At 35.2% G+C, this 13797-nt stretch overlaps 1 long non-coding RNA gene across 1 annotated transcript; it reads left to right on the forward strand.

Annotated features, from left to right (window-relative positions):
* The first annotated feature begins 1629 nt into the window (after positions 1-1629).
* On the forward strand, positions 1630-6416 carry LOC134136352 (uncharacterized). The gene is made up of 3 exons (XR_009957483.1): positions 1630-1703; positions 2175-2345; positions 6337-6416. It is a non-coding gene; the product is annotated as an uncharacterized LOC134136352 (long non-coding RNA).
* Positions 6417-13797: the final 7381 nt, after the last annotated feature.

A 13797-nucleotide genomic window follows, 5' to 3' on the forward strand; every position in this document is an offset into this window, starting at 1 on the left:
CGGTTGGGCGCGTGCGCGAGCCCCGGCGCGGCGGCGCTGGACTGCAGAACTGCGGCGGGCGCGCGCCCCGCACTCCAGCGTAGGGAGCCGGGGGCTTCGGCGGCGCTTCCGCTCTGCTGCGGCGCGGCGGGCAACGCCCCGCGCTCCGGACCAATGGGAGGCAAGAGGGAAGCGAGCCCACCCTCCCGATTGGCTGCCGGCGTGAAACCGCTTGTATCCCCGGGGCGGGGGATTTGGCCGCGGCGTGGCTGGGGTCCGTGGGGGTCCTCGCGGGCGTCACGTGGCCGAGGGGGCGGGAAGAGCCGTTAGGAGGCAGGGGCGGAGGGGCAGACCCCCCCGCCCCCACCCCGGGCCTGGCGGGCTGCGCCCTGTCTCGCCCGCTGCTCCGGTTGTGCCCGGCCGTGAGGCAAGCGGTGCCGTTACCGCTGCCCTCCTTCCCCTGCCTTTTGTCGGCGGGTCCGGGCCGGCAGGGACCCAGCCGGGCCTCTGAGGGGAGCTCGGCCTGTGCCTGCCACCGAGGCCACCGTCCGTATACTGCCCCGTACCGATCGCTGCTCAAAATCATGCACTTGAGCTGCTTTTGGCCCAGAGCAGTGGGCAACGAGAGTCAGGGCTGTCAGATCTAAGTTATCCCCAGAGCAGCTCTGCAGCGCAGATTATAGAAAACATTCCCTAGAGGTTTGGCTACACTTGCTCCCTTAAAACTGCTGAATTCGTCTATGTCCAGGGTTTATTCTCAGACTTGTTTCATGGAAGTCATATTTTAAAGGCCTGTAATACCAGCTTCACTTAAAGTGACGATTCTTCTTTCTTGCTTCAGCAACTTACCACCAAGTTGCTAGGTGATAGGGTCAAGCCAGTGATCTCTCCATTCCTCGGCAGCATGCTCTCACTGATGGGAAGATACGTGCCAGGAGGCTGGCATCCAGCCAGGTTGTGCCTGGGTGCACCTGCAATAGCAGCAGAGTCGGGTTGCACAAGAATTCAGGTCTGCGTTGTTAAAACGTGCTGCGTTTATTTAGAAGTAGGGTAAAAAGAATGGAACTACAGAATTGCTTCCCCCTGCCCCATTCCATGATTTCCTCATAGTCACTCAAGTCACATACCTGCAATATGGGTTTTATGCAACAGGCCTTATTGATAACTTAATTTTATTTTGGTAATGATTAAGTGGGCAAATATGTTCATTTATCCAGCACAACTGGGTCGAGTAGGGTTTATCCTTTAGGCTGAAGGGGGATGACCTTATCACTTCCTTCACTTCAGTCATGGCTTCCAGCAAAACAAGTCTAGTCTGCAGGCTTCCATTTCAGTATTTTCATATCATAAATGTAAAAAGGCTAAGTCAATTAAGTAATTAAACATCAGAACTAGAAATTTGGATTCATTGGTTAATCAGTTAAGTAATGCAAATAAATGAAAGTAATAACAAACCCATGAGCTGATTTAAAAGGCATCTTAAATAGTTTAGTTAGATAAGGAGCTACTCTAGTGTCCTCCAATATTGCTGCTAGTTGAAAAGGAACATTTTGTACAGTACAGTACACAAAGCACAGTAGAATACAGTACATATAGTAACAAACTCTAGCCACATAGGAACTTACTGATTGTCACTTTGATACAGAGCGTGGACACTGGAATTTCCCAATGAGTGTTTCCAAAGGAAAGAGAAGATAACATTCCTTCAGCTCTGGAACAGATTTGTAAGTAATATTTGATGGATGTTCTTGCAATAAGTATTAGCTAGATATGTTGGGTAATACATTTTGTCCTAAAATTGTTTCTTAAATTCCAAGAGCTGCTGCAGAAGTTAGCATATAACATTTGTTTCATTAAACAGATGTTACAATAGAAATAAAACTTTAAACTACCACATACATATATGACTTATACTGGAAGCTTCAGCTAACTATAATGTAGCTGGTGCTTGTGAATGTGAACCTGGTATGCTGAAGCAAAAATGTATTGTAATTTTTTGTCTTAACTAGTTGCATGTGGCAACTACCACTCATTAAAGTAAAATTCATTTTATATGTGATACAGTGTTGCTACTACTTAATTTTTATGCATTAATACTATTAATTTACTCTATGACCTGTAATAACTGAGTATTAATTGACATATACTTCTCTGGTACTTCACTTTTATTAGTGGTTTTGATATTATTTTTGTAGATTTTTGCCTTGCTGTAAGCATGGAAGAGGACATTAGAATATGAAGACAATGAAAATTTTCAGAATCCTATCCGTGACAGTAAGGTTCACGGTACAGGAGATCTTAAGACTGGCCCTAACTTTCATGTGGAGGAACAGTGAGTGGTGCTGTATACATCATTCTGCATAAAAGTAAGTGTCATGCCTTCAGCTTAAGACTGTTAATTTTGTATTCATTGTAGTTAAAATGCTATTTTAGAATAGATGAAAGTATGCTAAGTAGAAGAAGCTTATGTTTAGACTACTAGCTACACTTCTGTAAGGCACTAAGTGCTACTGTGATGATCATGAGAAAACTTGTGACATAATAGCTTAACCTAAATATGTAGGGACATTTGTGTAAGACTATCAAAAATGAATTTCAAAAGACAGTTTTGTCATTTTAATTGATTCTCCATGACTAGTGCACGGTTGTGGTAGACACCTAGGCCCGCTACCTGCTCTGAAAAGAATACTCAGAATGTCTACCAACTTACTTCTTTAAGCATTATTTTTTCTTCAGTAGGAAGATTCTTCTGCCATAAATAGCTCGCTGCTTTGAAAAAGTCACAAAAATGCAATTTACTTATTACTCCTTATGGAGGAGAGCACAAAATACCTTCAAAAGGCAAGCCTAAAACCATGACAGACAATTCATATTGGTTATGATATCATTTATTATGATGATAATGGTTATGATTATTATAATGACAGTTTATTATGACATTTTCCTCCTTTTCCTTGATTTCTTTCTGCTCTACAATGGCTAACATGTTAATGCTAATCCCTTTTCTGTTCTGTAGGAGCTATCAACCCTTTTATCTTTTTGCTCTAACTGATAGCAAAATTAGGCTAGGCTCAAGAAATTGTTTGCAACCTGTAGCTTGGAGTCTGCTATTTATTAGTCAGACTTGATTAAGTGATTCAGATTCCAAAAACATGGCCACTTTTACAAACTGTATCAGTAAATTTCCTACAGATTTTACTTCTCCTATAACCTTAAAATGGCTGTAACAAAGTATGTAACAGTTATTAATGCTGGTTATTTTGTAGTTGTTTATAATATTACTTGTTAGTAACTATTTTATGTAGGTACAATTTACTACTATTTTCTGTACTATTTTATATACAAAAGAAAACATCTTAAAAGCCATTTCTGCCCCAGCATTCCCAGAAAGGGAATACTTCTTTAAAACAGAGACTATAATTTACCTAAAACAGAGAAGTTGTATGGATTAAGTCCGTAAAACTTCTAAAGAGACAGAAGTAATTAAATTTTTCTCTATTGTTTTTAGAAGGACTGCATCACCCACTAAGGCAATCTAGAAGCAAATCTGCATTCAGCAGCTCCAGTTGATAGCATTTGCATTGTAATCTCTCTCGGCTGCCAGGAATTTACTAAGGTTATTTAAGTTAAGCCGTGTCCTTGCTTTTAAAAAAGTGTGGGACTTTGTGACAGTTTGTTCTCAATAATAGGCTCAAATTAGATTCATAGAACTAGTAAATGGAATTATTTATGAAAAGGTTTTGTATTTGTAGGGACAGAGTTCCTTTCATAGTGGAAAATAAATAAATGAATCTTAGATAAGACAAGTTCTATATGGAATCTGGAAACTACTTACTATATTGTTTTTTATAATGGGATCAAAAAAAAAAAAAAAAAAATCTTACATGTTCTGTACCAGACAGCAGAAAAATTTAAGGACAGCTTTTACTCATTGTTCATTCAGGTAAGTAAACTGTGTCGTACTTCTGAAACGTAGGTAAAATTTCTTAGATTCCTTTCAGTATGTTTCACTGTACATCTTCCTGTCCAATCATACATACATCCCTAGTTTTTGTAATGCGGAAGCATAATACAGGTGTTCATTTTCCCATGCAACAGTGAGAAGAATTGAGCATCCATGATCATCTTTTTACTGCATGTGGTAGCAAGATGGAACCTAGCAAATATTCAAGTTGCAACTTCCTCAAATTTCCCTTTTGACAATTTAGCAAATAAATATTTCAGCCTTCTCCTCATAATGACCATCATTTTTTATTATATATGTTTTAATTATATATGAGAACGTAACTGTTCTCTCTCCAAAACCTCAAAAATAGGAATTTATTTATTTATTTATTTATGTAAGAATCACTGACTGCCAAAATGGCATGTGCACTTTAGGATTTAAGCTGCGGCACTCTGCAATTTAATTTGTTTGTATAAGAGCAAAAGGGACATGTGTAGTTGTAGTGGAATGCTCCTAAACTCTTTATTTAATCAGATCTCATGCTATGAAGCATATTAACCACTGGTCATATCTTCTAAAACTTCTACTGCTGTAAGGTTTGACTGTCCTTTGTTATTTTTCATTTATGTATGCATATAGGGTTCACAGGGCTGTATAACTATAAATCAAAGTTAAACAGATGCCATGATTTGAAGTAGTTATGCATAATGATCTGCAGAGCAGCATTCAGTTCATTACATCATCTGTCTTTGATGCACACAAGTTTATTTTCTGGACAGTAACATGTTACAAAATTTTTAAAGCTATTTTTACTTCATTACAATAATCTACTCTAAAGAATCTGAAGATGGAAGTAAGGCTATTGCTATTATTATTGTCTATCTATAGTAGGAATATAGAAGAACATAAGTAATAAGGCAGCAACAATACAGAACAGGTTTTCAAATTATCTGTCATGGAAATCCAGCTTTGTGCAGACATAGTAGTCCACATATCTTCATTAAGGAGCAAGAGTAACGCTGAGCAAAATTTCAGTGCTTTTGGTTGAAAGATCGGGACAAATAATTTGGTTATTAGGCCCTATCCCCAAAAAAACTCTGACTATGAAATGCCTAAAATGCTTAAAGTGAGATGTCTAACTATAGGATAAAGTTCTCAGCTGTTAAAACCTTACCCTAAGCAACAAAACCAAGTCTTTTTGTCTTGGTCTGAAGTTGAGTCACTTTCACCTGAAGAAAGCAAAAGGAACAAAGGGATTTTTGATTATCTTATTGAGAATATTTAAATCAAACAACATTCAATTTTTTTCTGATTTAAGTAAAAGCTTGCCTCAGACTAGACAAAATACAGTGCTAGAAACACATAAGTCACAACTTTCTGTATGAGTTCCTTTGTTTTGGAGAGGGAGAGAGAATGTTAAGGTGTCTTTGTTTTTTTACAAAACTTAAAACTGGGAAAGAGGGGAGTGTATTTTACCTAAACTGCCTCACCACTGTTACGTTATTCCTAAGCATCATGCATCCTCTTCCCAGTTTCTTCAAACTCAGCAAACCTGGTTTATCATATCTGATGCAGAACCATTGCTTTTTGATTATCATACCTAATCTCCATCCTTCATCCAGAGTTGTCATGGGAGACCATTCTTTGTTCTTAGTGCTATGCCTGTAAAATCCTATTTCTAAAGCCATATCACAGAAATTTTATTACTTAAATACATAGAAATTCAAAGGTGGCACAACTCTCAGCTACTCTCCAGGACAAAATATAAAATCCCAACAGGACAGTGCAACTCCAGTGTATGAATGGTAATATTTACAGTGAAGCATAGTCCAGCTTGTGCAAGATTTCTCTTAAATTCTATTCCCCTGTAGTCTCATGAGCCTTATCTCTGTGGCCATGCTAAAGGAGTTCCTGCCATCCTTTCCATCAGCTTTTCTACTTTTTTCCATGCTCTACTGGTACAAGTGTGCATAGGGTTGCTCTCTTAAAGTCAGAGTACTGATCTGGTTAAGAAAAGTAGGAAAACTCTCTTTTAAACAGAGAGTGAGGAAGGGATTTGACCAGTTTATTTTCCATTTGAGTCACTTCTGTGATCCTTTTGACAGACTGACTAGCTTTGTAACTGAGGACATAGAGAGTGCTGTGACACAACAGGCAGGAATAAATGCCAGAAGAGCCTAAGAGAAGGAAAAGTATCTTAAGCTAGTATTTCCACCTACTGTGGAAATTAACCCTGACAAAAGCATCACCCATGTCAGACAAGTTTCCATTAGCCAAGGAGTTAGAAGCTAATGTTCTACTTAAATCATTTGTCACAGACGAGGATTGCAATAATATGTGTATGAATGTGCATAGGACATCCAGCTTCACATTGTGAAATACTAATTTAAGATCTCTGTTTTGTTTTCCAGGACACTTGCAGCTGTATACAAATATTTATGCTACTTCCTACAGCTCATACCAAGTTTACGAATCAGATATAGTCCCTTCATTAAATATAACTTACCTATTTATTTATTCATTTAAATGTAACAGTCTCTCTTTAGTCTGTCTTTTCGCCAGTTAATACCTATATACACACTGCCGAGCTGTCTTTTTACTTGGTATCTTCCATCTTTTAACTGTTAAGGCACAAAGATTATGTGAATCTCTTCCAAATTCTCTCATCATTTACCTCTTCAAAACACTTTTTGTCAACAATCTCAGTCTTGTTTCAAGAGGCTTTTTCTGAAAATACCTAGGTAAAATCCTTAGATGAACATAAATATTTTCTCCTTTTGCATCCCCAGTTGTTACATTTTCCCTAATCCTTTTGCATCCTTCTCTGCAATAGCTTTCCCCCAACTGCAATACCTATTCTCCAAACAAACCTGGTGAACAGTAGCCAAGACACAGACTTTGTAACTTCCAAACAAACCCTTGAACCACATACAAACATATATATAGCCGGTTTCCACTTCACTACAGGAAGTTACATGAAGTCTTCCCTGTGGCTTGGCTTCTTAAATCTTTTACCATTACTGTTTTAGTTTTCTATTTTCCTGAATGTTAGTAATACGAAGTGATAAATGAGCCTAATCATGAAACGAGTATTGTTAATCCTACATGTAGCAGTAGAATAGTTATTGTGTTATTGGTTTTCTTAGCTACTTTTGTTTATTTGGTTTACTTGGATTTAGCAGCTTATTTTTTTTTTAATAACACCTTGTTATTTAGGATAGCAACATTTAAGGATCTTGTACAATAATTGATATGTTATCCTTCTTGCAAGGTCAACAAGGCTATTTTATTTCAAGGCTATTTTAACTCAAATGTTTTGACTTAAAAAGCTCAATTTTACATTGCACAAGAACCTGCCTGATACTTCCAAGAAAATGCACAGTCTGTGTTAGATGACGTTAATTATATATTTAAAGATATAAATCAAATTGTTTCAGAGTGATCCAGAGAGTAATCTGGCAAGGAAAGACAGTGTTCCTCATTGTGGCTCTCTGACACATAAAACTCACAAATAAACACCGAGAACAAAAATAATGTGCTAAAAGTTGAGATAATCTGATCTAACTTTATAACATCATTAAATCAAATGTCAAATTTAAAGGAGTATGAATATTAACTTTTTCTGGTAATATAACTTTGGATTTGAAGCTTATTTTTAATAATTGTCATCTCTTAGTTCTCTAATCAAAAGTAAGTTTGTAAGTATACTGCAGCTGCTACCATAGGAGAGTACTATGCAACAAGAAGGTTTTGTGAACCAGTTTTCTTTCACAGATGCAATGAAATAATAATATATCAGTTATGGCCTTGTATTTCATACTTCCAGCATTCCTCTAGTATGGTTCCAAGGCTCTGATATTTTATAGAATCATATTCTTTTATCTTCAATTAAAGTAATAGAAGATTATGAGGTTCAAGTTTCAGTCATATTTAACTTTTCTAGCTAAGACTACTTTTTTTTGCTTTGAAGTAAATCCAGATGTTTCTTATAAAAAGCCTTAGTTGCTAATTTAGAAAAGATTACCTTTGTGGAACAAAAGGCATCATTTTCTAGACTAATTAATCTTGAGTCTATACATCACTAGCAGTGCCCATTCTAGAACTAACCCGTGCAACTCCATGCACAGACTCATACAGAAGTGGGAGGAAAACTTAGCTTTCATGAAGAGGTTTACCCTAGGATTACATGTTGTTTTAAGAGTAATCCAAAATAAAATCATTCCTAGCAGTAACAGTTAAAACAAGAATATGAAGAAATATTTGAGGGGAGTTTTTCTTTTGAAATGTTCATGTTAAAAGTTAAAAAAGTTACTTCCACTAAAGTCATTTACTGACTGATCCCTGATCCATGTCTCAATAACTATAAAGCTGCTAAATTCTTCAGCCAGTTGTATTGTCCAATTTTATAAAGTCAAGAGGCAGAAATATTTAATAAAACGCTCATGTTACATACCGTAATATTTCTGGAAAGAAAATATCTTAAAATGTACTTTTTTAAATTTTAAACTCAGCAAATAAAATATTTCTACTGAAGAATTTGTGAGGAATTTTCTGACAACAAAAGGACAGTTCATGAAAGCCAAAACATTCGAACATACCATCTTTTATGAAGCTTTTGTCGGAAAATGTTCCTAAACTTTAGAATGTGATTTCAGAGGATTTCTACCTACATATCCCTTATTTTAGGTGAGTATCTAACAGGAGGTATCTTTTGGATATATTTCTTGTGGGGTCTTTTACTGATGTAAGTAAGAGAGAGACTCATGCAATTACATGGAAGGATAATCCCACCACCTAATTTGAGACTTTATTTCATAATGGAGAGAGAGAAAGAAACACCTAATGTAGATGGTAGGGATTTTTCTGATGTTATATTATATGTGTGATTACCCTCCATGTTATCAGAGGCATATGAAATATCCAGAAGCATAAATAATCATTAGTGTAGGAAAACATTCATTATCTGAACCCATGCTGTCATTGCATATTAAAAGGACTGCATATAACACTAAATATAAGGATTATCACTATGAGATTAAGGAATTTATAAACTTCCTATGCCATGGATATCACTCTGTATAAAAATAATATACCATAACATACTGTTTTATTGCAAACAAGAAAGTATCTTGCTCTAGATCACACACAGATTCCTTTCAAATAGTGCATGCATAATGTTTTGAAATTTACATCAGAAGGATAACATGCAAGCAAAAAGTATTTTTATTACTGTAAAAGGAGAGATTGATAAGAGAGACTGATCAAACAGTAGCCTTACTATTCAGGTGTCATAGGAGTTATTTCACTGTAACCTCTATATGTAAAATAACTGCAAAAGGATACATTAGCACTACTAACTAAGATCAAACAATATTTTTGCATAAATCAGAATATAAATGACCTAAATTAAGAGTAGAATTAGTCTGAAACCTCAAGATTCTGTTACATTCGGAGTAATAACTGTTCATTGGAAATTCACATTTCTGAAATAGGAGCGTGGCTGAAGAATCAAAAGAGCAGACTGTAGGCTAGGCTTACATTCTTGGACTGCTTCCCTAATTTCACTTTTAAAGATGTCATTCAAGTCCTAAAACTCACAGTACAAATCTCCATCATGCAGTTTAGCTGTTAATCACTGCAGTAGTGCAATAAATTAATAGAAGGTTTTGAGAGCTTTTGCAATACATGTTTTTAATGGCTAAAATCTTATCCTCAGAGATGCAATTCCTTGCATATATAAATAGAAACAATCTGGTCCAATTCCTTCTACTGCTTTTCAGAAAAAAAGCAATCAGAATTTGTTAAACAGACTTCAGAGGAAGTAGAGTCTTAGTCTTTAAAGACAGATGTTTTCTGATTAAGCTTTCTCATTTAAAAATCAAGCAAGTCACAGATAACTTTAGCAAAGTTTAGAGCTGGTGTAATTCCAGTGCTTTGCTCAGTTTTCAGTATCTGCTTTATTTAGTTTTGAAGATAGTGTTTAAATAGTTTGAACCCTAAGAACTGAAACAATGCTACTCTTCTTAGGAAAACACTTTGTGAGTTGAATCTAAATAATAAAACCTAAAGTTATCCTAAATAAAGTTCTCCTGCCATCTTGCTAAGTTGTTGATTATACTAAGTAAATAGGTGGTGCTAAAAAATAAATAAATACATTCTCATGAATAGAATCTCATTTAGGCAGAAGGTCATATACTAACAGTTACATAGAGATGATGATACTACCCATTATTATTAATGCTTATTCTTCCCACTACAAAATTCCCATTTATTTGCTTATAATTTAGGTAAACATTAATTTATTCAGATAGAAATTTTCTATATAATTTCCTAGGTTGAACTTTCCCCAAAGCTACGAAAAAATTCTATGAGTTTAAAGCAGAAAACAAACCCCCAAAACTCATTGCATGTCTTGTTCCCCCAGAGGAAAAAGCGGTAAAATCCTTTAGGCATAATTTGAATAGTCTACATTTTGAAAGAGAAATAATGGCAGTTTACATGATCTATTTGCTCATCATGAGTTTTTGTTTATGTTCTCCATAAACATTTGAAAAAAATATAGTTGATTTCTTAGAACTTAGCAAGTGAAATTTTAAAGATTCTACCCTCACTAAGCCTCTGTCAACCTCTCAGAGTTTCAAAAACTGACAAGAAAATCATGTTTGCCAAAAAAAAAAAAAAAAAAAAAAAAGGATTCGAACAGTATTGCAATTACTTTTTGTGGAAGTGAGACATTTTGGCAGGGAAGAATGCATAATATATTATACCCGATACAATAAATACACCTAGTCTTTGAGATTCTGGGAATAGTTATATGTTCTGGTGAATGTTTCAGACACCATAAGAAGAAAACCACACTAGAAGTAGTTTTATTTGATCATACTTAAGTTTAAATTTAAAATTTTGAATCATAATTCTGTTATATCCTTGTTAATTAAAACTACTTACTTGTATGAGTAACTTTTTGCAGTACATTTCTAGGCATGTTTGAGCACTTATAGATTAGTGGCTATCTGCTATATCTTGCCTTGAGATCTCCTTTGCAATCTGTAGGCCATGGCATCAGTCAAGAGCTAAAATAGCCTTTGGCATAATTTACAGTAACCTGTAAATTATCTAAGACTGAACTACTATCTGAGGATCTCCAAAGCTCCCTATACTTTTCTTTTGCTAGTGATATACTTCCTATCCCAAAGGCAACAAAGAGCAAATATTCTACACAACTCTAAGGCAGTCCTGGGAGAGCTCTCTATCTCCATTACTTTTTATCAGTATTGGGAAGAGGGGAACAGTAGGATTTTCCTAGGGTCTGTATAAACAAAGAATGAAAATAGTGCCTTCCTCAGGAATTTATGTCTGTCCTAGGTTCAGCATCTGGAGCTTCCATTATATGTACAACTATAGATACGTACACACGTGCACAAATAAATATCTACCACTTGCAAAAAATGTGTCTTTTCATGTACTTCTACCACTACACAGAAGGTAATTTAGTCTGATCTGAAATGCAATGACACAAGTAAAGTTCGTGTAGCACCATATACTTAACAACCACCAAAAGGTGCATGAAAATCATTCTGCCAAAAATATATTAGGCCCTATAATTGTATATTGTTGCTTTCAGAGTTTTTCACAAGCAAAAACTTGATGAGATTAGCTTTACCAAGTAGCTCTGAATAAAGAGAATATTACATTTTTAAGACCTGTGGTTATGAAGTTCTTTTCTGTGTTCTCAAATATAACAAATAACTCTTAGATATTGAATATTTAATTTATTTTGATTTAGGAATAAAATTTAGGAAAATTAAAGCTAAACAGTACCTTAGAGACATTCCTGAATCGTCGCATTTTCTGAGTCACCAACTACTTTTTTCTTAAGACTTCGTAGTAGAATGACATTGCGAGTTAATTATACAAACTGGAAAGAAGAGGAAATGAAAGGATACAAAGGAAAGAAATTCTACATTTCAGAACACTATTGGAGAGAATCAAACAGACCAAAGCATGAAATGAATAATTCAAATTACATTTAAATCGAAGATTAGTGGTATGGCACCAGGATATGCAAATCTAAATGTATGTGGAATCAGATACAGGCAGTCTGGAAAATATATTTTGTGATAGGAGGAGATCCTTTTATGTGTAATACCTTCCACATACAAAGGTAAACATTCTCTCTGGTTTACTAATTATCTAGTTTCCGTAGTTAGCGTACATCTTTAAAGAGAATTCTGACTTTAAGTGATGGTAGAGAATAGGACTCAACAGCTTAGGGAGACAGAAACTACCTTACAGAAACTTACCTCATAGTAGGTTCTGGCTAATTGTGTAAATAAAAGGTTCCAATTTGCTATCCCAATGGAAAGAAAAAAAAAAAAAAAAAAAAAAGCAGCTTCTGTGGAAAGCAAACAAAATGTCACAGGAACAGCTTTACATTTTACATTGAAGAAACTATGCACAACTGGCTAACCAATACTATAACAGTTAATCAATGTCTGTGTGGTCTGTTAATGAAAGTTTCTAATTTTTTTTTTAAATCCCAGTTGTGTTATTTAGATATTTTTCAGTGCCCTTGCTATGATATTTTTATTTCATGAATTGTTTCATTGCTTTTTTTGCTTGCTTTCATGATCTCTGTTTTCTTCATTTCCTGTTTTATTTTTCCTACATTATCTTTTCAGTAAATACAAGTTTTAGGAAATAAATATTTATATAAACCAAAGAAATAGTTTTTTTTTTTAAAAAAAAATAATTGCATATCACAAAGTTAGTAATATTTGTTATTCAACAGAAAATAGTTGCTACCTTTAATTTCCTGAAAAATAATGTTTCATTTTAGTTATTCCTGTATTCAAGGTAGCTTAGTTTAAAATCCTTAGCTTAGGTTTCTGGCCTGCAAAATGGACACGTCACTCCTGTTATGCACACTGAGATATTCAGATGAAGAGATATGACATTGAATTATATGTTGTTTTATGAGTTGATATTTAGCTGCTATTTCCTAAGTTACATGGTATATCTTGAATTATTTTCTACAAAAACTCCATTTCCTACACATATAGCATTAGCTTCTCTAATAGGAAATCAGAAACCAGACTTAGATCCTCAGCTGCTGCAAAATGTCATAATTCTAGCAAGCCAAAGATCAACCTATTCTGCAGATTATAGAAGACAAACAGAAATCCACTTCTTTTATCAAGGGTCAGTGTTTGCTGTTGCCTCAGTTTATGGAACAATAAAATGACATAGTACCTGAATAAGAGGGAATAGCTTTTAAAAATAAAAAGGAAGGAGTAAAATTGAACAACCTTGTTATGGAATGTTTTCCCAGGGAAAGAAGATACTTATGATAGAGAGCATACACAATTTAAGGGGAATAAAGGAAAAAAAAAAAGAAAAAGAACCGTATGGTAAGAGGGTGGATGCCTTAATGGCATCAGTTGTGCATATTGTAGTTTGCAGTACAGATAAATACAGCATTTTTCTGCAGAACATATAGATAAAATATCATCCGTCTTTTAATCTATAAATATAAACTGAATTTTTATATTAAATAAATAAATAAATTAAATATCAATAATACATAATCAGTAAAAAATAGAGCAATAAACTTTGATTATTGAAAAGATATATGCTCAAGCACCCTACAGTTAAGAGAAAAGCATCCTCATTTCTCCAGGATTCTAAAAGATAGAAATTATTTAGTGATGAATAATCGACGTGAAATCAACAGCCTGTCTCCATCACCTTATATCATCTAGGTCAACAGGAGAGTGACAGGTATTTAAATAAAAAATTATTTTCACTCAGCTTGTGTAGATGCAAACAATATTACTATCAGATGCAAGGATGAAAGGAAGTGAAAATAGGCC

The sequence above is a fragment of the Rhea pennata genome, chromosome 2 (genome assembly GCF_028389875.1).
Source record: "Rhea pennata isolate bPtePen1 chromosome 2, bPtePen1.pri, whole genome shotgun sequence".
Classification (NCBI taxonomy): domain Eukaryota; kingdom Metazoa; phylum Chordata; class Aves; order Rheiformes; family Rheidae; genus Rhea; species Rhea pennata.